This window comes from Rhea americana, unplaced genomic scaffold (genome assembly GCF_003343005.1).
Source record: "Rhea americana isolate MKP2758 unplaced genomic scaffold, rheAme1 scaffold_52, whole genome shotgun sequence".
Lineage (NCBI taxonomy): Eukaryota > Metazoa > Chordata > Aves > Rheiformes > Rheidae > Rhea > Rhea americana.
This window is the reverse complement of record NW_028186668.1, coordinates 2,791,876-2,817,710: the sequence shown is the minus strand read 5'-3', so window position 1 is coordinate 2,817,710 and position 25,835 is coordinate 2,791,876. Positions and strand designations below refer to the sequence as shown.

The following is a 25,835-nucleotide window of genomic DNA, read 5'->3' as shown; positions in this document are numbered from 1 at the left end:
AGTAGTTGTAGGCTGTGTGAATTTCTCCTGAGCTTCTCTTTGCCAAGCAAAATGAGCCCTGACTCCTCCATTTCTCCTCTCAGGTCATGCATTCTGTATCACAGAACTAGCTAGTTAGGAAACTAGTTTGCTAACCCTTCCCTGAACTCTCTCTAGTTCCTGAGCAGCCTTCTTGGACTGGAGAGGCGCAGAACACAGCACAATATTGCTCAACTAAACTGTAATCTTGACTTTTAACATTTAGCATACCTTGAAGGACAATATTTTATTTTCCAGACATGTAATGCAATTTTCCTAAAGTATGTCTAAAATATATAAAATTACTCAACAAAATGAGCATTTTACAATTGTTTTGTATAGTAATATTTAAAAGAAACCAAATGCATTTTAATGCGAATGATTCAGGTAAACAAATTCATAAATTACAGGGCTTGTAAAGCATTACCTTTGAGTATTGATAACTGACTTAATTTAGAAGTGCTTTTTCATACATATTTTAAACTGTATTTGAATTTTCTTACTGTATAATTAAATATTGCATATCAGAACCTTAAAAGAAAGGTGTTCTTTTTAATCTTTTCAGAACTRTTTCACAACATATCTCATTTAAATGTCTCCTTTTATTTTCTAGGTAAATATTATCCTYCTTTTCATCCTATTCCTAGCTAGTGTATTGCTTGTGTGACCATGAAAGAGTGCTTATTTTGACTTCTCATGAGACTGATTTCAAGCTATGTCACCAGAGCCTATTACTCTGTTTCAAAAGTCACTTATAGACTTCTGAAGTAGTATTGCCATATCATTCACTGATAAAACTAACATTAATATATATCTTCACTATTTATATTAAAAAATTGAGATGGAGAGAGAAAAAGACCAGAATAAATTTGTATCTTTTTTTTTTTTCAAAATCCGTGTGTGAAAATCCTACTGCTTTAGCTATATTCTTACTTTGACATTTCTCTAGTAGGTAGAACATACAAAATCAATACAAATTACAGATAATCAAAGAATATGATCTTTTTTCTAAACTTAACCTGTTGATTCAGAACATGGGGCAGCAGTATAAGACAGTTATGCAAGAGAATGTGCTCGTATTTCTATTTACCCCATCTTTATTTTAGAGACAGCCAAGAGATTCCATGCACCTATAATACAGTTTTGAATTAGGCATCATGCCCACTTTTATCGTGTATCATTGAGCYAGAATCTGCATGCTGCATCTTGAGCAATGAGTCATTGCTGTCTTGCCATTAAATGCTCTAATAGGTCCTGAATTTGTTTTGAAGWCTACAGTAGGCAGTCTGAATTTAGTCCAGCTAATCTCTGTGAATTTGGAGCACTTGGATGGAGGGCTTCAGTAACAGTATGTTTGACTGGCATAAACTAACGTGACTTGTATGAGAGGACCTATGCAAATATAAACATCTTTAGAAAACATTGCTGCATAAAGAAATGTTAAGGAGAGCTTGTAATAGATTGTTTAATCAAAACTATTTTATTTATTTATTTATTTACTTACTTATTTTCTAAAAGACTTTTGGCCTTTTGAACAAGCAAATCACTGTTAGCTTTTGAAAACTGATGCCAAGAAGGCATGGGACAAAGGAGAAAAGTAKTATTTGTGAGATTCCACCCAAGAGTATAATTTTCCTATTGGTGGTGGTGGTGGTATCATCTGGTCTTAAAAATACTATTGGAGCGGCTCAAGGCCAAAGTCTCACTTCACCTCTTCATAGAAGCCAGAGAGGGAGAGAAGAACATAATATGGTAGGCAAGAATGTATGAAAAAGAAACACTTTAAGTGACTAGTTGCTAAATGTATCGCAAATGGTAAACTTTAATAAAAATACACAGATTCAGAATATATTTTACTGAAAAGACAGGCTTTTAAGACAATCAGTATTTTGTTCTTTTCTGTTCTGGAAGAATAAAGTGTGATTAGTAAATATACAATGAGTATTACCACGAATCTCTTGTGTTCTTTGAAAGTTCTTAAAAAGGATAGATATTAGTCATCAGTTTTATCTCTAAAGCCATCTTTAGAGATATTCTTTCCCTTTCTCTGTTCTCTGAAGTAGGCAGCAGAGCGCACGATCCTGCTCCTTACTGGTGAAGACTTCTCCTGACTTCAGAAGTAAGTTCAGTCTGTATCCAGCAAGCAGCATCTTTCATATAACTTTGTAAATAATAAATAAATACAATAAAAAAGAGGCTTTTGGATTTTATTATCTAAAAAAATTGTTATTTGTTTTAATTTCCAGGATTCTTCATCTGCCGATTCTGTATCTGTCAGCAGACATTCTCCTGTAAACAACAGTCACGTGCTGTCACTAAAGAGTCTCTGGACATTAAGGCTGCTTGTGCATATTGAAAGAAAAGCATGAGGCGACAACTATTCTTTGTAAAGTCCAGTAAAACAGAGACAGCATTGAAGCAGAAACCTCTACTTGATATCAAGTTCTCGTCCCTCTTCAGCATCATCTGGTTTATCTCAAGCAGAGATGTATGTTACTTCCAACCGTTTGAGACAAGCAGATATTATACGTAGATGCATAGAAGATGTACACAAAGGAGAATATACCCTGCCTTTCAAAATGGACTGGAACTGATGAGGAAAGAACATAGAATTTCAAATTGTAAAATAGAAGAAAAGGCAGTTCTGGACCTTGGAGCAAGTATGTGACTTTCTTCTATATTATTTTTGCATCTTGTTGTAAAAATTTACCTCTGTAAGGGAATGTGAAAAGAATATTGGTGAGAATGGCACAAGATGAAGCTCTTGGATGAATGTCTCAGGTCAGTGAAGGAACAGTCAAACCCAATGAATTATCCTTCAAGTTAACTTCACGATTTTATTTATGAATTCTGGGGTGAATGGTTTTGGCTAGTTTGGAAAGAGTTGAAAACAAAGACAATTGTTATGTCAGAGCATCTTGCAGATTCAAAGGGGAGATATCTTCTCTGCTATCCAATCCTATGAGGACTACTACAAGTATGGTTTATAGCTGACTCCTTTACAAAAAAATAGTGTATCGAGGAACTCATGATCATGGTCTGTGTAATATTGTGATTTTATTCTGAAATTCTTTTTGTAATGTTACTTTAAAAAGCATAATAAAAGTTTTCTTTTAATCATGACTTATTTGATTTTTTTCTATTGAAAAAAACATGATTAGATAAAATATCATTTCCCATTCTTCTAATTGCTCCGAGTTTCCATTTAGTGGCTCTTGTTTCATGTTCCTCTTTCCATCTCTCCTGAGCTATCACGATAGGAAAACATCTCTGTTTAAACCACAATAAATATTAAATAYTGCTTAAAAATTAGGAATTGCAGGTGAAACTGTAATGAAACTATTGGAAAGGCATATAAATATTTTATTAAAATTGTGAAAGTAAATAGTATGGACAATATATGTGTATGTATATACAGAGAGAGGAGAAAGAAGTTCTGCATGTAATATTGGAAGGAAGAGATAAGATGACATTCAGTAGGATATTTCAGTATCACAGTTAAACTTTTTAAACTCTAATCTAGTGATAAGGCTTCATGAGCAAAAGGTTACATTAGAGAGGTTACTTAAAAGCTGCTTAATAGAATCTGAACAACCATAATTTTGCTGTTTGATATAGTCAATCTCATTCAAGTTGTATGAAAAGATGTTTACACAGAGAAAACATCTCTGTGCCCAGATGTAGGATTTTTGTTTCTTCTGTTTGTATTCTTGTTAGAGAAGCTAGGAAACCTATTTTTTGTGGCAATAAAAAGAAYAGGGTCAATAACATGGTTGCACTCCTTTAATAGTAGCAGATACCCCTATTTTGCAGTCTTCCACGTATGCTAATGTAAAATACCAATGATGAGAAATATTTCATATATTAACTGTGTTATTGGCATAAGTATCCATAAAACTGAAGACGCATGACTGAATGCTGTCCCTATTTTTATTTTTTTTTTTAATCCTATAATATGCTTTACAAGGAGGTCTTCTCTTGTGAGGATCTATCTACAAAGAGAACATTGGTTAGGTGTCATCTTTGGCTGGGCTGTGTACAATCAGTAGGTTACTGAGCTGTAGCCTGAGGAATTAAAACTGGGGAAAGTCCATAGTCTCTTTGCTTGTAGTTTTAAGTTATTTTTTTCATCTGCAGAGGGGACATTACTTGAGGTTGTAAGATGTGGATAAAAAACAGAGTATTCCTGTAGTTAAAAAAATGCTATAATTTTAGGAGAATATTTAAAGTGCTTGAAAGGGGAGAAATGTCCTTCTAATGGAGCTTACTGTAGAGACAATGCTTACTTACTGAAAGTAGTACTTACAGTTATAACAGCTAGGAAGATAGCAACTCTGCTCCAAAATTCGTGAATCAATAAAGATTTAAAAGCTGACTGGTTGCTCTAGGATGGATGTAGTTTTGCAAGGAAGTTTGTGTACTGCAGAGGGTCCAAGCGTGAAAGAGCCTGCAGTGGGCAAGCGGAATTTGCTTTTCCACACACTGATGACAAATGCAGAAGGCAATAGACAGAACAGAAAAGAACATAATCTTGGTACTGAGGAAGAAATAAAGTAGAGGATGAAAAAAAGACGAGGAATATGTAACAAAACAACCAAAGTAAATATGTGGGTTTTTGAAAAACTTACAGAAAAATGATTAAATAGCAACAAGTGCTCTCACGCATGTGGGAAAAATGAAACATCAAGAAAGCTGAAGTTAAATGTTCATTCTTATCTGAAGTTAAATCTATTAAGTTTCATCTGTGTTGAATCAAACAATGTTTATAATTAAAGAAAAATAATAATTTGGGGTTAGGTTTAGGCTTGATTAGGCTAGGCTAAAGGCTTGGGTAACATTTTTATTTAACCTAGCTGCTTTTYTCTTTGTGCCTCCCACACTTAGGATTTGATTGCAGTCTGTGAATTGCAGAAAACTGAAGATGTGAATTAATTCCAAATGAGACCTAGCCAGTCAAAATTTCCCCAAAAGAGTGTCTCCACATTTCCTTGCAGGGATCTTGTCAGGTCAGCTTAGAGCTAGAATTTCTTGCACTTCAACTGGACTCAGCTAGCTGCAGACAACTTGTGATCTAGGAAATTTGCACTGTATATTCCTAGGGCATTTGGGAATTACAGTTAAGTGTGTACAAGYTCCACTAACGGCTTTCATTTAGAATAAACATTTGTTTCATGTTTTACTTGTAAGTCATTATTTATTACTGCATTATTTAAAACAGTGAAAGCCTTCACAAACCATCTGAGGAAAATCATCTTGTTTTCTAGGATGTGAAGGAAGGATTGCTTTTTGATTTCAAAGGYGGTAAAATTACTCTTACCTGTGCAAATACCAATATTTTAACAATGACCACCRTGTTATACCTCTAAGTTTTAAGGTTGATTTTTTTCTAGTTTTGCATATCTTAACCCAACAAAATGTGTGTAAGATTCATTCCTTAATTTCTACTTGCGCTTTTTTCTTCCTTTTAGGTWTTTTGTGCTTGTGAAATCCTGGAAGTCTTAAGACCTCTGGAAAAAGATCTCATTTCTCTTATTAGTAAATTAGTATTATATCCTATGGATGAAGTCTAAGGTCCTCCTATCCCCTCTCATAAATTAGTTGTATTCTGCAGTCACCCACAACCCAATACCAGAAATTTATCTTGTATGGAGAGGAAGACACACGTGTAGCACACTTGAAATCTGATTAAAATCAGCTACTTTAGGAAACACTAGAAAAGTCTTTTCCCCTTCTCATGAACTATTTTCACTCGCAAAATRTTATCAGAAAATATCTGATAAACAAATTGGCCATTTTCTATCTCAGCCAAAACAACAAGAAAAATGTTTGTTTTTATTTGTATATTGCTCTGCTATTATTATGGGGACTCTTAGCACATCATTCATTTATCTTGGTACACACAAATTGATAAAATTGATATTACTAATACAGGAAGAGCCCAACTGTGGGCGCAAATGGGTCAAAGACTCTTACAGCACCTTCCTCAATGGTGTCACTGAACTAATTCTGAGGTCAGTGTACCTGTGTAAAAGTTGGGAATTGGTGCTACAGATCTGATGGGTGTATTTTATCATTTCCAGGAAAGGCAAAAAAGACCCAGAACTTTTGACAAAGTAATACAGATTTGGGTGAGAGAGAGAAATGGAGTTAGAGTTCTTCAGCTTCTTGCAAAGTACTTAGTTAGGTCAGTAAAATTTGCTGAATTTCTCTGTGAATTTTGCTTTTCAGTGTAGGTTTGTTTTTGTTTGCACATCAGTAGTTCTACTGCTGTGAATGTTATCTCAGTAGGTAATGCACTAAACCAGAAAGAAAACAAGATACTGCAAGGAACCTTTGCAGTAAGTGTTTTATTTTACGGTGAGGGAGTTAATGCTTGTTTGTTTGTTTGCTTCTGAAAATAGATTCCCTTGATGTTCCCGTATGTATGAACTCCCCATCTTCTCAACATCCCATCTGTTTCTATATGGCTTTTTCATATGTCAAGAAAGTTGAATTAATGGAATATCATCTATAAATAGAGTTGCATAGGTGGTAATAAGAATGGTAAATACAAAAAGTGTCAAATTCTTAAGGGAAATGGGATGCTAGATAGAGAATGTGTAATGCTATTTGAACAGTAGAAGAGTACAMATTTGTTCCCTGTACCTCTGTTTTCCCCTATGTTCTAAAGACTTACAACCATTCATATTTACAGCAGAAAGCACTAGTGAATTTATGGCTTAAAATTCACTGATTTTCCTAAAACAAGTAATTCGTTTTAAGGCAATGACTCCTTACAAAGTTAAGAGGAATTGCCCCAAAGCGTGTGTGTTTGGGGAAAACYGTATGAAGACATTGATACTTGTTAAATACCAACAGCTCTGATGAGATCATCAGTCTTGTAAGAAATCCTAAAGATAAAACCAAAGTTTGCTCCAAAACTGCCTTTTCTTGTTTATCTTCTTTTTGGTGTTCTCTTATTTTCTGGAATGAAATATTCTGCTGGATTAAATGAGGTTTTGGCTCTTTTAAGTATTTAAGTTTAAGGATTCATGAAATAGAATTTGTATTAACCATATAGTACATTTTAAAATTTTTGTGTTGAATATAGAATATTTTAGATTTTTAAATGGTGTTTAAATGGAGTTTAAATTTAAATGTAATTTCTTTCCTCTCCTTCTACTGTAGAAACGGAAGTTACTTATTAGTATTAGCAAGTTTCAGTAGAAACTTGGGTGAGTCAAGTAGACAAATAGCATTGATATTTATTCAGAGATTATTTTCATTGGAATCTATATTTTTTCGGTAATAATATTGCTGTATTTATATGGTGAGATCATGAATAGAAAATCTTTAAAATAATTAAAAAGCCTATAGAGATATTTTGACTGATCTTCAAGAAATATCCTGGTTCTGCAAAATCTTAGAGACTGAACCTAAAATACATTTCTAGTGTCAGAAGTGATAGTAAAATACATTCTTCACATGTACTTAGACAGACCTCTTCCTGATTGCCATATACATTGTGTCCAATCTGTCTGTTGAGGGTTAGATGTACAAGGTTAAAGCTCTACCAACTCTGGTGTTATTAGTTACGATATATTTTGATATATTTTAGATCAAGTTTTGCCTCAAGCATGTGGTAAGCAAAGTGATTTGCCTTAATTTAATTGTCATTGAAGAGGGAAATAACATATAATCTAGAAACTATATTACTRTTTAATAACTTGGCAAGGTTATGCAATATGGAAATGAGATTTGAGTCCTACAAGTTTCTGYATATATGGATATTGTATAACAAATGTTTATGTTTATGTTTATGTTGTTATAATTCCAAGTATTTTTCTTTAATAGAGGGAAAAATAACAACCTTTAAGTGCCCAGACTAATGAGTGAACTTCAAAGAATTTATACGATGGACTAGAATAAGGACTTTGGTCTTTATTTATTTACTTTTAAAAAATTATATAGATTAATCTCAAAAAGATTTGATTATGCTTCTCTCTATTCTCTATTGGGTTTTAAATTTCTAATATCACCCTCCAATAATGTGATTAAAGCAAGATTTAGACTTCAGGTTTTAAAATAATAAAAAGTACTTTAAATATCACACTSCTACATTTTGATTTTTAATCTGGAACATCTCAAGAAAAAAAACCAACAAACAAAATGTGAGACACTTTTAGCCTGAAACTCTTTTTATTTTTGCACTATGAAGAAAAATAGACAACTCCAATTTTAACAATCACCCAATTTAAACATAGTCTAGACAAGAAAATATTGTGATATCACTTGAAWGTATAAAATGAAATGCCCAAACTAAATCTACTAAAAAGAACTGATTTTATTGCCCTTCTTTTCAGTGTAGAAAATCTCTTTTTGCGTGTATCATATGAGGGGAAAACCAGGTTACTAACTGTAAAAGTACAATTAATTTTCCCTTAAGCATCTATACATACAGTAGTCTAAATGATAGTTAAAGATTTTCTTTAAAGCTTTCATATTTTCTTGATGATTTCAGATGGACAAAGTTAAGCAAAATGAAAATTTATCAATTAAGAAAAAGCGACTGTTTTAAGCCATCAAATTGCAAGTGCGTATCTTTGTATTTAATGTTTTGCATATGAGGAACTCTGTTACACTGMAAAACCTTTTAAGTGCAGAAAGCTAATCAAAGTCATGTATGTATAAAGGAATCAGACCTTGTTTTTCCATCAAGGTTAAAGCTCTATCAACTCTGCTGTTATTAGCTATGATATATTTTGATATATTTTAAATCAAGTTTTGCCTCAAGCATGTGGTAAGCAAGATGATTTACCTTAATTTAATCRTCACTGAAGAGGGAAATAACATATAATCTAGCAACTATCTCCTTAATAATTTGGCAAGGTTATGCAATATGGAAATGGGTTGAACTGAAATTTTTCTAAGTAGTTATGATATGTGCACTTACACACACACGGACACACAGACACAGACACAGACACATACATGTATTTACTTCCTTGAGTCCATTCAGGAATTTTAAGCCTCTAAAAACACTTTTGGCTTTTATTCTATATCTTCTTCCAAGGTCTGAAGAGAATATTTTCAAGTGAAGCTGTTTTCCAGGGCAATCCTCATTTTACCTTGGTTGATTGCTGTGGTATCTTTGTTCATAGGTATCTTTGTTCCTAGTACTACTGCCAGGCTCTGTTTTACTCAAAAGCTTTTTAGGTCTTGTTAAATCTGTTACTTATTTTATTTTCTGACACCTTCATTTGGGTTTTGGCTTTTTAAACAGAAATGAAGTAACATGCACCCAGTCATCATTCTTCAAGCTGTTACTGTTTTCTTTTTTTTTTCTTAGAGATGAATTCTGCCTATTAGRATACAAACTTGCTTCTCTTCTGTATCCTGACACTTGAAAAAAGGAGATTTGATCTGAGTTTGATCTTGATTTGATTCAGTCTGAGTATTAATGTGATGACAAGAGAGGGCATCTAAGGTTTCTGTTTGGACCCATATAAGCCAGAGAGGGTGAAGTTTATGATCAAATAGTTTCTCCCTGAGGAAGGTTTCTCCATCCTTCAATATTCTCAAAGCTAATGAAGGAACGGAGAGCTACACAAGGCAGAGAAAGACAGTGTTTGCACCCTATGAAGTTAAATGTAGAAAAATTAGCTGTGGGACCAAAGGCTTGATGGAAGCTGTTGGATTGCTTCCACGACTTTCCCACACATCAGCCTCTGCTCTTATTTCCCTCTCCCATCTCAGACAAAGCATACCGAAACTGGCAGTAAAATGATTCTCTAATCATTTGAAAATATTCACATGCTTTAATCACATTCAGAGAATCTCCTTTGAGCTGCTATGGGCTGAAATACTTTATCTTTTGTTTTTGAAAAAGCTGCCTTCCCCTCAGGCTATAAAGCTTGCTTGAGGGAAGCGTACTTATTCACCTGAACTGAAATACACCTGAAGGCAAGTATTTTTCACTGGACATGCAGAAGCCTCTACACACAATATTTGATCAAATACTTTCAAGGACAAGGTGCCAAACCTCCGTGTTGCTGATTAGCAACCTGTGGGGAAAAGTTCCAGCAAACAAAGAAGTCTGCATTTTCTCCATAGTCCTGTAAACTGGGATTGGTCAAAGGCTCAGTTAATTTCTGTAGTGTCCTTGTCTTCAGAATGAAGGAGAGGGAAGTAAGATTAACAACCTGTGGGAGAGTAACAACCTAAGGAAATCCTGAGCACTTTGTTTGTGTCAGCAGTATAGGAGGGTGGCAAATGGCAAAGCAGGCTTATAACGTGTGTCCTTCAGAATGAGCGTGAACGGTCTTCAGGAGAGACAGTGCAATTTCTAAACAATGTAAACAATGCCATATAGGTAAATTGAATTGTGAATTGTGCCTCACAGCTGTGCAGTAAGTCCTAACAATTGGTCCATTTCTAATTCATATTTCCCATAAAACTTTCTACTCTCTTATGCCTATAAATAACAAATCAATTATCTCACATTATATAAAATTAGCTTCAGCATAGAATCAACCTTGTTAATTTTAGTTTCTTATGCTTATGATTTTGACTCATAAATAATATTAAGTGATCAAGTTATATTGTGCTGACTATCTCATATGTCACACTATCCTCTGAGTCTGTCCTGGTAACATTTTAATGAAGAAATTATCAGAAATCACTAGCAGAGCAGCCAAAAGGTTGCTAACAATGCTTTAGAACTTAAAAATGTCATTTTCAGTGAGTGGGAACGTGTACATTAAACAAATTTTCTCTAAAAAAAATTTGGAAAGGCAAGTGCTAAAGCTGATCAGAATACTTTTTCTAGAAAGTTAAGTTTTGCTGAAAAGTCGTAGTTTAAGGTTGGAAGGGACCTTAAGAGATCTCTAGTGCAATACTCTGCTCAGAGCAGGGTCAGCCAATAATCTGACCAGGTTGCTCAGGCTCGTCTTGAAAAACCTCCAAGAATGGACATACACAGCCTCTGTGGGCAAACTATCCCACTGCCTCACTATACTGCTGGTGAGAAAGTTTCTCCTTATATCTGGTTGAACATCTCTTGTTTCAGTCTCTGCCCATTGTCCCTCATCCTTCTGCCAAGCACCAGTGGTAAGGGCCCGGTTCTGTTCTCTCAGTCTCCYTCTCATAGGATTAGGGGGCTGCTGTGAGGTGCCCCTGAAGGTGTTTCTGCCTCATGTTGAACAAGCCCAGCTCCCATAGGGCTCACAAGAAAAGTGCAGGACTATGCATTTGTCCTTGTTGAATTTTATGAGGTTCCTCTTGGCCCACCCTTCCGGTCTCGCTAGGTAACTCTGGACGGCAGCTCTGTCCTTGAGCATATTTACTGATCTCCCCTGGTTTGGTGTCTTCTGCAAAACTGAGAAGGGTGCACACCACCATCTCCTCCAGATTATCTGATAATGATGCTAGGCCCCAGAATATACYCCAGGAGTGCTTCATTTGTCATCAGCTGCCAGGCAGCATACATCTTATTAACCAGGAGCCTCTGGGCCCAACTATCCAGTGTGTTATTTACCCATCTATGTAAGTGGTTCTTTACCCACCCAGTCTTTAGTGTCCCAACTTGGATTCAATAACATTGCAGAAAACAGTCAAAAGTCTTGCTGAAGTAYAGAATCATAGAATTAGTAAGGTTGGAAGGGACCTCTGGAGATCATCTAGGCCAACTCCCTGCTCAAACAAGGTCACCTAGAGCATGGTAGACAGGGTTGCATCCAGGTGGGCCTTGAAGATCTTCAGAGAAGGAGACTCCACAACCTCTCTGGGCAACCTGTGCCAGTGCTCCGTCACAGGGAAGAAATTCCTCCTCACGGTCAGGCAGAACTTCCTGTGCTTCGATTTCTGCCCGTTGCCTCTTGTCCTGTCACACGGGACAACTGAAAAGAGTTTGTCCCCATCCCCTTGACACCCTCCCTTCTGGTACTTGTACACATTGATAAGATCCCCCTCTCACAGCTGTTCCTCACAGGGCAGGTGCTCCAGCCCTCTGATCATCTTCGTAGCCTTACGTTGGACTCTCTTCAGTATCTCCATGTCTCTCTTGTAGTGGGGAGCCCAGACCTGGACACAGGACTCAAGATGAGGCCTCCCCAGGGCTGAGGAGAGGGGCAGGATCACTTCCCTCCACCTGCTGGCAACACTCTTCCCAAGGCACCTGAGGAGACCATTGGCCTTCTTGGCCACAAGGGCACATTGCTGGCTCATGGTCAATCTGTCATCCACCAGCACTCCCAGGTCCTTCTCTGCAGAGCTGCTCTCCAGAAGGTCAGCCCCCAGCTTGTACTGGTGCCTAGGGTTATTTCTCCCTAGGTGCAGGACTCTGCGCTTGCCCTTGTTGAACCTCAGGAGGTTCCTCTCTGCCCAGCTCTCCAGCCTGTTCAGGTCTCTCTGACTGGCAGCACAGCCCTCAGGTGTATCAGCCACTTCTCCAGCTTGGTATCATCAGCAAACTTGCTGAGGAGGCACCCTGTCCCCTCATCCAGGTCATTGATGAAGAAGTTGAACAGGATGGGACCCAGCACTGAGCCCTGGGGGATGCCACTAGCCACAGGCCTCCAAATAGACTCCATACCACTGATGACGACCCTCTGAGCTCTGCCTTTCAGCCACTTCTCAATCCACCTCACTGTCCACTTGTTTAACCCACACTTGCAGAGCTTATCTAGGAAGATGTTATGGGAGACAGTGTCAAAAGCCTTGCTGAAGTCAAGGWACACAACRTCCACTGCTCTCCCCTCATCTACCCAGCCAGTCATTCCGTCACAGAAGGCTATCAGATTGGTTAAGCAGGATTTCCCCTTGGTGAATCCATGCTGGCTACTCCTGATMACCTTCTTAACCTCCATATGTCTGGAGAGGACMTCTAGAATGAGCTGTTCCATCACCTTTCCAGGGATGGAGGTGAGGTGAGGTCAGTTCTCCAGACCTCTCAAAGATGATGGAGAGTGTCCTGGCAACAASATCCACCAGCTCCCTCAGTACCCGTGGGTACATCCCATCCGGGCCCATGGATTTGTGGATGYCTAGCCTGCCCAGAAGGTCTCTAATCCYATCCTCCTCAACCAAAGGAAAGTCTTCCCTTCTCCAGACTTTCTCCCTCGTGTCCAGGCTCTGGGATTCTTGAGGGCTGCCCTTAGCAGTGAASACTGAAGCAAAGAAGGCATTCAGTAATTCTRCCTTCTCTGTATCCCTTGTCACCAGGGCCCCTGCCCCATTCAGTAGTGGGCCCACATTTTCCCTAGTCCTCCTCTTGCTGCTGGTGTATCTGAAGAAGCCCTTCCTGTTGTCCTTAACATTCCTTGCCAGACTCAATTCCAGCTGGGCCTTAGCCTTCCTTGATGCATCTCTACGTTCCTATAATCCTCCCAAGCAGCCTGTCCCCTCTTCCACATTCTACGTATTTTCTTCCTCTATCTGAATTTGGCCAAGAACTCCTTGCTCAYGCATGCAGATCTCCTGCCCCTTTTGCTGCACTTCCTATTCATAGGGATGCACTGCTCTTGAGCTTGGAGKAAGCRATGTTYGAATAGTAGCCAGCTCTCCTGGACCCCCCTTCCTTCTAGGGCCTTAACCCAYGGGATTCCTCCAATTAGGTCTCTGAAGAGCCCAAAGTCCGCTCTCCTGAAGTCCAGGGTTGCAATCCTGCTTGTTGCCTTATTTCTTTCCTGCAGGATCCTGAACTCCACCATCTCGTGGTCACTGCAGCCAAGGCTTCCCCCAACCTTCRTAGGCAAATGACATCCCCTGTTCCATAAATCTAGTCATTTATCATCAAAGGCAATGAGGTTAGTCAGGCATAATTTGCCATTGGTGAATTCATGCTCACTGTCCTCAGTCATCCACTTCTCCWTCATGTGTCTAGTGAGTAGCTCTGTCAGATTTCTGAAGAAGGTATATGCGTGGAGAAAGAAGATTCTGGCTTTAATCAGATGTTTAAGATTATGACTTGAGATATAGTTGAGAGTTTTGTTGATTTGAAATCAAAAATTACGCAGTGATTCAGACAGCCTATGGACTTGAATTGAAGTCTTCTATAAAGCCTGTCTAAATTTGGGGGATAATCAGGAGGAAATATTTTCTGACAGGGTTCTGTTTTATGGAATACTCTATCCTGCAAACCTCTATTTTACCTAAGATGTTTGAAGTTTTGCTTTTGTTTCAGTAGGAAACAACAAATAATTCTGAAAATTTCAGAAATTGTCTTGGAAAATATTTCTTTTTTTTTTTTTGTTCAGGGCTTGTGAACTGTAAATAKATTGATATCCTTCTATCTAGGAGAGAAAACCATGATACCAGGAAACAGCTACATAAACTGGTACTATTTATTTATTTATTTATTTTAAAGAAAACGCAGACAACTGCATTGGTCGTTAGAAGTAGATATTTTTCTATATACATGCTTCAAACAGGTTCATTTTGCCGAGGTCACAGAGTTTCTATTGTCTACATGAGTTTGATGGACAGCATGCTCAATATTGGCTTATATGTAGTTTTGCCGGCTGTTTAACCTGCAAATTACTCTAGAGATTTCAACTGTACAAAGGTATTTGTCAAACCTGTACTGAGGCTGCAGTGCTGGAAAGGAAATCAAAGAGATGTGAAAATGGCAAAAAGGRATCAAATATATATTTATTTTTAAGAGAGTAGTCATCAAAGACTGATTTAAATTAAAAATATTAGAGCCTTTCATAATGTATCTGAGGAAATTAAAAAGTGGCTTTGCCTGTCTGGGTTAAATAGGGATATTCAGAAAAGAATAATTGTGTGGTAGTGGCGGGGGAAAAAAGCAATGCTTGTCAACATAAATTACTATCATGAGGAAATACAAGGTTTATTGACATTTAAATCGTGAGTATCAGTGAAGGTCTTTGAAGACCTGCTGTATATTTCATAGAATAGGGCCTATGCTTTTAATTTGTGCTTTTTAATCAAAAAAAAAAAAAAAAAAAATATTAAGGAAATCATTGTAAGGTTTTTGCAAGAAAAAATATATGTACATCTGTGTGAATGCATGCAAACAAAATTACCTGAAACAACTGCAAATACTTTTTTTTATATATAAAATACTTTTGCAAATTTATTTTAGCTCATTATCTCTTCAGTTTGTCATATTCATGCAAGCATGCTTTTATTAGTGCATATTTAATATTGTCAAGACTATTTTGCTGCAAAGATAAAACATTTCACAGTCTTTTCCTTCAAACACAAATTAGAGTAAAGTTGAGGTAAGGACTGACTTGCCTAGAGTAAAAAAGCCCAAGTARTTCATTAACAGTTGAAATCTCTAATGGAGGCTAGCAAAGCTTCAAGAGCTCATGTAGCGTATCTACTTGACGCTCTGTTGGTGGAAAAGGAGCAAATGTTCCCACCCATATTCCTATACACACACTCTTCTATGAGAACAGGAGAAGATGCTTTGTAAAACACAGCTTACAGTTCAGGTTGGTTTGAATCCTGCAGACTAAACAATAGAAGTCTAAATTTAAGCTATCAAATAGTTTATTAAGAAAATGACTAGCACATGAATCCCAGGCTTTTTTGCTTTTCTACTCTTCACTGAAATGAGAGCTTGTATCAGAAAATTATCAAGTTTCTATCAGGTTCCTAATAGAATTCTAGATATTTATATGTGAAAAACATCCATTCTGTGCTGGGAAAACAGCTGTCAAAGGACTTTTCACCTGTCTCCTAAAAAAGAAGAAATGCCCTTTTTGTATATTTTTGAAGGTACAGGTTAAAGGTTGTGTCTCTTGAATTGTTTTTGAGTGCACAATAAAACTCTTATATGGACTGTCTGGCAAGATGTAGTCTTTTGGCTTTTATGTTCAGCTTTTCCTGTAAGATAGTATGTGAACAGTGTGATTACCATGAGGTATAAAGATGTCCAATTACACAAGCCCTTTCAATAAGGAATTACGCCTTATCTGCAGCTTTTTCTTTCCCACCCTTTCAGCTGTCTGTTAGCTTTGAAAGTCTATAGTTCCTGCATGAGGTCCTACTGTACAACAGATCATAAGACTAATTTTTAGCTATTGTTATTATTATTATACCTGAACATGTTGGAAGCATAATTAGTCTTTTCACATTGGAAGAGCAAAAGCATCCCAACTGCTTGCACCGCTCCTCGCAAGGTATTACTGCCTCAGATTTTGTATTATATAATCTGTGTGTGTACGTGTGTGTCTCTGTGCACATGTGCGTGAATACATGTGCTAAGGGGTTTGCTACAAYGTGAGCAAATTAAACATTTTAAAAATAATTGCTCTACCTTGCTGTTAGGAGTTATTTTTATTGATTTTCATTGAGAGGGAAAGACAGGAGAAAAAGAAAAATGCGAAAAGTCTTTTGGTTTGCCCAGTGGAGATAATGGAAATGTGAATTGTCAGGAAACAGCGTGGTTAGCACTGACTGTGACTGCAAGGAAAGAAATTGRTCCTGCCAATTCTGACCCCAACGGGGTCAGAGCCATTGCTTGACCTCACTTTCCCATGCCTGAGAAAACTGGCACTGGGAGCCTCTTAACCCGCAGGATGCTTGAGACTAGGTAGGTGACCATTGCTAAATAACTAAATGTTACTATACAACTCTACACTCTGTAGGAATGAGCATGCATGCCTCATGTCATTGTCTTACCTTACAATTTCCAAACGTTTTTTTTCTTTTTCTCCAGAGCTCCATGTTGTTAAGTCCTCACATGGGATTTCAAGAACCAGCTCTACATTTTACACAAAATTGCTTCCAGCTTCATGTAATAAAAATGCGGCTCTTATTGGCTATCATATTTTGAATGGATTTATGCCAAACAGTAAGGAAAAAAAAAGAAAAATAGTAAATAACTTCAAAAKGAATAAGTCATCATAGAGTCTTGACCTTTGTTATAAGTCTTTCTGATAAGTATCAGAACAAGTTTCGTATAATAATAAAAAGGAGCCTGAGTATTGTGTTTCATTTTAATCATACAGCAACTGACAAATTATTGTAATGGAATCAAACTTGTATCACACTTAATCTCTCAAGGTGCTCATTTCTTTTCATATCTTTTCAAATTCACTTCTTAAATCCCACATGCCAGAAGAAATAATAATATATTCGCTATGTAATTAAAAACTTCCAGACCACATAAAGCATAGTAATTAGCTTAGTAAAGAAAATTCCTTTTGCGCTGCTTTGGTTGTTTTTTTTCTATGTCCTGACTTAGTTTTACTGAAATAATGCAGACCTTTGATTTCAGGAAATGCCCACACAGGAATAGAATAATAATAATAATAATAATAAAAGAAACACTGTGACTGTTCCAAGGATCCATAAAAGATTTCATTAATATTTTTTAATTTATTCTATATCATCTAATTTTTGTTATTTTTTGTGCAAGTCACTTTTCACAGTGATATGAGAAACCCCACAACCTAAATATGAGAAAATGTAAACTATTTTCAGACCATGTAGATTTAAAAAACTCTTTTTGCAAATGATTTCACAGTCATTTTTTCAGAAGCCCTTTGATAAGAAGTCATACAGACAAGTTGAGGGAAGTTTTTGTAGTCAGCCTTTGTCATGTTGTGGATAGCTGAGTTCAGTAATATTGAAGACTGATTTCAAAAGAAAAAAAAAAAAAACAGCTGACCTTACCAAGATCTGGCAACAATAAGCTGTTTCCAGGGGATTCTATATACCACAAAGATCACGGTTTGTTGTTTTCCTTTGGAAGCACCATACTAGCTCTCAGAACCGTAGCATTTGTTTCAGCACACGTGCTCAGCGCTACAGAATGCAAGATTTTTTTCGTTTGCACTTCTTAGCAATATGTACAGTTATGGTGTAACTGAGTGAAGATATCTGTTTTTGAGTTATATTGCCAGTAAGCTACAAATAGGATCACTAGTAATCTAGAAATCACTGGCTTCGGAGGGAACAGGAATAACTAATGCCTAAAGTATTTCTAGTGTATGTCTAATAACACARTGTTTTCATTACCAGTTTTAACCTGCTCCTTCCTATCTTGATAAATGATTTGTTTAGTGTCAGATAGTATAACAGTGTTGTTGGTATCCAACTATACGAGAGAGTGAGTTTGCTTTGACTAACTGTTATTAGTTTCCACAAAGCAGAAAAAAGAACCCAATAGGTGTCAATCTATTATAGTGACAATTATACTTATGATATTACCTAATAATAGTTAAAGGTATTAATGGCATTTATATGGCACCTATGTACTACCAAAAGGTAGCTTAAAGTTAATTCAATTCTCAAGCAAGTAGGACTTTATGCTTTACAAGATTGTTCACATATTTGTATGATAATGATTGAAGTAAATAAAATAATTTAATGTTCATTTTTATAACTGTACATTTTTTTCTCTCTTTTAGTTAAATCTCTTTCCTATACAGATAACCAATACCTATTCTCGGGTCTGGTGATCAAGTGTTTTATACATATATGTGTGCGTGTGTGCRTGTGCGTGTGTGTGTGTAGTYTATGTAATAAAGTATATTTATATTCAATAAGTATCACTGATGACCCAGACAAAGTTGAGCTCTATTAAAGCAGAAAATGTAGTTCACTGTATTACTGTGGCTGAGCAGACCTAGATTTTTGTGAAATTCCTAATATGCTTTTCTTTCAAGTATTTCAGAATACTGCTGAGATAGTGAGTGATCAGTAAGTGTGAAAATTCTCTAAACATAAAGTTTTAATTGAATTTTTCATTATTCCCACCAATACCAATTCTTCACATGGAGTATTTTGTCTATATCTACTCCAAGATGTTAATGCTGTCCAGCTGTTGTCTCTCATTTTAAGTTTGATCTGGGGAGATGTAGATGTTCACGTGGAGCTCATGAACCCATGCAGTATGCTGGCTAACTAACTTCCCTTCAGTCAAGTTCTTCCTTTATCTCCTATCCAAATAACATCCACATCAGCAAAATTGTTTCAGACAATCTAGCTCTRAATTTAAAAAGTGAGCAGCTATTTTTTTAAAAGGCTATATATTTCTTGGTAGATCACTGCCCAATCTTTACTGTATAGTCTGTAAATTCTCTATAGTAAGAAAACCTTTTTCCTTCAGTCTAAGGTTTATAACCTCATACTTAATACACATGTTGCTGCTTCTGCAGTTCAGATAACAGCCATATTATTATTATAATTTATTGTCACTCCTTCACAACCTGATCTTTTAACTTTTTTGATATATTTAAGGTGTTTGGGCTTTGATTCAAAATAAGGGATATGGATTACCATCCTTTATTTGAGAACAGCATTTCTCATTTAGCGTAAAATGTTCTCACATATCTTGATGATAAGATTGGAATAAATATGTAGGTAGGTACATATATTCTGACTATAAATCAGCTTTCAGCCCATACGAAGCCTCTGGAATGGTAACCCTCAGCTGACCATCATGAATCATGTCTGTAGTTTTGTAGGCAAAATATACACAGTACTGTGCTACATACAGGACATGCAGAAAGTTGTAGCTAAAACAAGTACTTTTTTATTCCTATACGGTCCTCTTTGTTTGCTAACATTTTTATAGGCAGAGTCCTATCTCTTCTCTTAGTAAGTACTTAACTGAACATAAATAAATCAGAAATGACCTCACTTCATATCTGTAAATGCATACTAAAATCCAAGTACAGGACATACAGCTTATTAATGCAGGAAGCATAAATGCTGTGGAATTAATTTTAGTAGCTAAGTGTTCATTTCCAATAACCTTTGCTTCATAAGTCTATAATAATTATCTAAATAATGTTCCTGGTTATTGGGTGATTAACACATTTTAATGATGAGAAGATTCTTTCACTAAAAAGAAATAGATGTTTTTCACCACAATGTATTTTTTTCCTTAGAGCATTATTCCTGTTCCTTCCTTGGTAGGGTGGAAGAATAATAAAATTTGCAGAAATATAGCACCATTCTTAGAACTCCAGCGAAACAAGTATGTGTTCATGATACCCAGTAAATCTACTTTTCTGTCTACTTCTACTCCCACCCCTTTTACTCTGTCTTGATAGTGTCTGAAAAAGTTAAAATATTTTCTGGCCTCAATGGTGCTCTGAATTACAACTCCATATTTGGAGTGAATGCAGAGCCTTCCAATCTCAAGCAGGTTTTGAGRCAGTTTCATACCACATGCAAAGAAGGAAGTATTGGGTCTGTGTCACTGATTCCATCACAGGTGAAAGGAGGTCATCGACAAAGAGAAAGACTGAACAGCAAGTCACAGCTTAATATAGCAGCTCACAGCTATTTTTGTAGAATTTTTGTCCTTCCTAGCATTGTGCTTGAGGATTCCAAACCTCGTTGGTCTAGTTCGTGTGTATCTGAATGCATTTGCCAGTAAGTTTGATTTTTTGTAGCTCAGCGTAGTCCAGTTTCTCTCTTGATTCTCATTTTGGTAACAGCAGATCACAGCCATTTGCCAGGTCAGCCAGTTGCTCCAACATATTCCCTTGCCAAAGAGTCTGGGAACCCATCTTCTGATACGGGTTTGAGAGCCTGACACAGCTGAACTTTGTGTGCTAGGGCTTCAGCAAGATAATATGGTAGAGAAGGTTTGAGCTCTTGCTGAGCCTTGAAGAACTAAATATATAGTTGTTCATATTCTAATTTACAATGTTCTGGAAAACAGTTGAAGGAGGGATGTGAGAAGGTGAGTAAATGTAAAATGACTAACCAAAATCCTTTTATTTAAGGAACTTAAGGAATTTATTAGAGTTTTGCAGGCAGATATCCCAACAAAATAAATAAATGGAAATGTCAAGGATATCCTATTTAATGGRAAGTGTTATTTTAAACTTAGATATTTTTGAAGATGTATCTCGAAGGTGATATTACTTGCTCATTGTACTTCAGACACATTGACATTACAACTTACCCACTAACAGACCTATCTTCATTCTTCCCACCAAGAGAAATGACAGCATGTTAATATACATCCAGGTCAGATGACTGCAYTATTTTCAGATGAATTTGACAATGTATAAAATGTGAAAGGAAAAAAATAAAGGGCAGCGCTGTCCACATAAATATGACACAGTGAAYCAATAACTTAATTCTGTCTGCCTCGTTGCTTTCTCAGACTTAAATATCGTAAGGTATATTCCTGATGTCTTTGGTTGGAATTTGAATAGGTTTGGGTGTTTGTTTCATGAAGGAAAGATAGAAGAATAAATAGCCAGTGCAACTGCCAGTGCAACATTCTGTCTCTCCCTGTCTCCTCTCTTTTTAAAGGGCATGTGTTGTCTGCTGGAGGCATGAGCTGCTTGTTATCYGAGTTCAGTAGCAGGTCACTTCTTTTTTCAGTTGACTACAGTCAGTTTCAGCTTCTRTAGGATTTTTTTTTACTTCTTTTCCCAAGAGGGGGAAGTAGAGAAACCTAAAATCACAATTAAGGTTAAACAAATGTGTGTAGACCAAAGGAGTAGTTCTGCAACATGGCATGTTGGCCAACATTTGTATGAAAGMATTGAGGGAAAATTCCAGTAGAAATTGGATCTGAGAGGACGCTAACAGTGATGTACACATATTCTGAAGAATTGAGTGGTTATTTCAAATGTTATCCAGAACCRGAAATGAGTCCAAATCTAATTGTCAGTATGTTTGACTCTCACACCACACTATTGATTCCAATACGAATCCAATTGATTTACCCACGTTTATTGTCCCAAGTTACTTCCCTTTAGTATCCAAACTTACTTTCCTGAGGAGACTTGAGATCCTTCTTCATTATCTGTCRATATCAATACATGTAGAACATTTATAAAAGCACTGACTTTAAAGGTGTGTGTACACATACACACGCATACATACATATGCACATATATATACACATTATATATGTATAWGCATATTTTTATATGTACACACACATGCACACACCCTTCATTGTATATTCAGAGTGCTAGCAAATATCTATATTTATACATACAGGTAGATGTGCACAGATCTCTACATAGCTATGTCTGTCTGTATCACAGAGATGTCTTCACTGTACATGAGTATCCRGCAAAATTGACTTTCCTCAGTTTTGCTGTCTTCATATGGAATGACTATGAAAGACTAAGAATTCTCTCATCCGGGTCTTTGTGGRACGAATGAGAACGAGTTTCAGACTTCTTTATATCCGTGCTTTAGGAAGAATCTACCTTCCCTGAACCTTCCTGTAAGCCTGAATCTTGGAACTTTCTGTTCTCTTCCTCCTGTTCGTTTATGTTAACTATTGGATTTTCTTCCTCCAGTCCTAAGAGGAAAGGGCATACAAYTCTTCTCCAATCTCTTCCACAACAAAGTCTAAAGCGATGATYGTTTCATCTTAATCAAATATAAGATTCTGGATTAGGATAAGGATTCTGGAGACTTAGCGCTCTTTTTTTCTCATTATCCTTCTCTCTGGCCTTTTTGAAGGTTGCCTTGTTTCTCCTTCCCCACCTTTTATCCCTTCTCTCTCTCTCTTATTGCTTCTGACAATGCTTTTCCTTTTAAGATGAGATTATTGTATTGCATATCTCTATGGAGGAGATGACCTCACCTTATATTAATTTTACTACTGTAGTTTTACTGGGATCAGTATTTTAGCTCCTTAATCTCTGTCTTTCTTTTCCAATGTTCAGATAAATAAAGAATACCTCTTTAATGTCATATATCTTAGGATAAGATTCAATCTTTTTTATTTCTGGTATTGAAATAGATTTGGATTTAGTTCAAAATACTTCTCAAAGTTTATGTGTCCAGAGTTTTTAAATATAAACTAATGGTTTGGATAAATTTCTGTTGTCATTAATTATAACCTGATATAATAATCTTTGTTAATATTGACAATACTTGAGCAGTGACTACTCAAGTGAGAGGTGATGTAGTACACATAAAGTAATTTAAATTTMAAAATGGCAAAAATATTTTAAAAATTCCTGAAAGCAAAGCCAAAATCTGTTGAAGGGAAATAACAGACCCTTWTAACAGACTCTTGCTGTAACAGACTCTTGGATCCACTAACAAATGTAGAAGTTATGTCATTCATATCAAAGGAATCCTTGCAGATGTCAAGCTGTTTATTCAGACTTTTGGTCTATATGGACTCAAAATAGAAATGAGATTTTTTTCCTCNNTTTTTTTTTTTTTTTTTGTTTATCAGCTATGTTGCACTCTAATTATATTGCATAAATACATAAGACTTGTTTATGTACTGATGCATAAATTTGGAGCTTAGCTGCACTTTAATCAACTTGTTTTGCTATAAGTAAAAATTAATTTTCTGGACAAATATTCATTTTGCATGTAAGAAACTACACAAAGGGCAGTCCTTAAAGGGTGATCTTTAAAATGCTCTTAGTGTAAACATGAACACATTGCAGTTCTTTGACAGAAGAAATTTGTCTTTGATGAACCACTACTTCTAAAAAGCTTCATTTAAGGACTTAAAACATTTTGRGCATTTTTCTGGCTATTATTTGGTATCTGATTATGACACCTGGAGGACGGGCAGTGTTGAGAAAGTATGAAAGTCAGTATGAAGTATGAGGTCCTCTGGCCTCACTAAGAAGACAGAATCCTAACAAGAGCAAGGAAAAGTCTGTCCACTACCCAACCTACTGGAATATGTGGCTTACACAGTCTCACTGAAAACTGGGAACTCATCATTATTAAAATCAACCTATATCCATAATCCATGATTTTCACTAGAACATGGAACACTTGAGATTTTACAGAGTATTGGTTAAAAAAAAAACAAAAAATAAAGAAAGATGTTTTTGTCTTTTCTTTCTTTTGATGTTCAGTGATGACTATCTAATTCTGGTGTTGTCATTATGGAATTCTGATGCCTCTCTGAAATTGAGAGGTCTGGCCGCTGATATTGGTTTAGCACTGGTATAAAACAGAGATGYTGATCTAGCAGAGATGTAATATCTACTCAGTTGAATTAGACTGTTGCTGAAAAGCAATATTCATTGCAACAAAACATCTCAAAAACAATTTAAAAACCTTAAAACAAAAAAAAAGGGGRGGGGGCTCTACTTGCCATAAAGACAAATAGTACTCCTTTTTCTGAAACTGATAACTATCACAAAACCTTAACTTGACTTAATAACTTTCTTTATTAAAAAAGGCTGACTAAATCAATGTTGATTAGAAAGATATAGCTATAATGACAATAAATAAATTTATAATRCCTAGAAGTCTCACGGATTATGAATGGATATTTGGATGTGAATAAGAGAGCTGTACTCAGAGAGTTTGTTGTGGAATGAGTATATTAAAATTGAAGTGTATTAAGGCATATGAATGCAGATAAGACTTCCTTGTTATTACTGACTCTATTGATRTGACTTATGTATTAGTAACATTTTTGTCTTGAAAGGACCTTAAGTGTACATTTATTCTGTTCATTCATTTCTGGATCAATCAGAGAGATGGAGAGAGCATAGAATAAAGAAGGAAGACAGGCTCAACTTGAGCTTTTGTTTGTKACTAGCCAATAGAAAAATGACAGAGTGGTCTGGCATATAGACTATTTATAATTATAAGGTAGGGGAAAATGGGAAATTGTCAGTAACTACAGAATTTTTGGACAAAACCCCTGCAATTTGAGTTAATTATCTTTGCAGAGTTCTTGTTCTGAACAAAACACAAGTGTTTATATAGTGCTATTGTATCAGAGTTTATTTATACTTGTTTTTTATATAGCTTTATTAAAAATAAAAATAGAGAGATCCGGAAACAGTATTTGAAAAGTTTGTTAAAATAGACCAACTGTAATTAAACAGAAGTTGGAATGCAAAGAATTTTTAACAAACGTTTCCAAATCACAAGGGCATAATGCAGAAGAGAGAAAGGGGGGATGCGGCATGTTACATAATCCTGTCTGCATCCTAAAACAGTGCAAGAGCCTGGAGCTCTACCTGCTCTAAGCAATCGAGTCTCTGGATAATTATGTTTTAAAACAGTACTGTTGTCTCATCTTGTTTTTGTTTTCCTGCCCATTTAAGAAATGTCTTATTTCAAAAACTATGGAGAGGTAAAGAGCTTTTGAATCTTTGAAATGGGTCAGCTTTGAACAAAATCAGTTCCAAATTTCTCTAGAAATTCAAGAAAACTGGAGGCATCACTTGCCTTAATGTCACTATGAGTAAGCAGCCCTAAAGACTGCATGTTACTGTAGTAAATCCAGATTTGTTAATTACCTATTTGAACTAAGATTAGTCAAATTTTTAAAACACACAGCAAACTTTACAAATCAAGTTCAGTAAAAACTATGTAAAAGTGTGTGTTTGTGCATGTAATAGTTATCCATGATTGAAAAGATGTAGTCTTCTATTATATATAGGAACATTTGTATTTTGATGAACTGTAAACTGTAATTATAATCTGTGCCAAGTATAATTAGAAAGCATAAAATTAAACCATAGAAAGTATCTTTTGAAAAGTTCTTAGTTTTTATTTATGATCATAAATGAAGGAGTCCTAATCTAGAAGCATAAAAAAAATCATATTTCTGTCTAACATAACAGAGCAAGCAGCTGGAAATAGCAAAGCAACCATTTTATTGGCATAGCTTAGCTATACTGAAGAAAYAGTGACAATTACAGTAAAAATGAGCTGAGGGCTGTTTTCTTTTCTTCTCTGTTATCCTTCAATAGTGTCTCTGTTTCTTTCAATAACTGAGGATTAGAATCAGAAGGAACAGTTGGCTGCAGTAGGAAAAAAACTACCTATACTCCCACTAGAGATCCTAGTGGCTAGTTACACAGTATTTGGGAAAATGAGTATCCTATTTTCATTTTCTTTCTATAGAGTACAGTAATTAGAATGATATTTTA

At 36.0% G+C, this 25,835-nt stretch overlaps 1 protein-coding gene across 1 annotated transcript in view; it reads left to right on the top strand.

Annotated features, from left to right (window-relative positions):
- NALF1 (NALCN channel auxiliary factor 1) overlaps positions 1-25,835 on the top strand; it is a 483,481-nt gene that overhangs the window by 168,107 nt on the left and 289,539 nt on the right. The window lies entirely within an intron of this gene.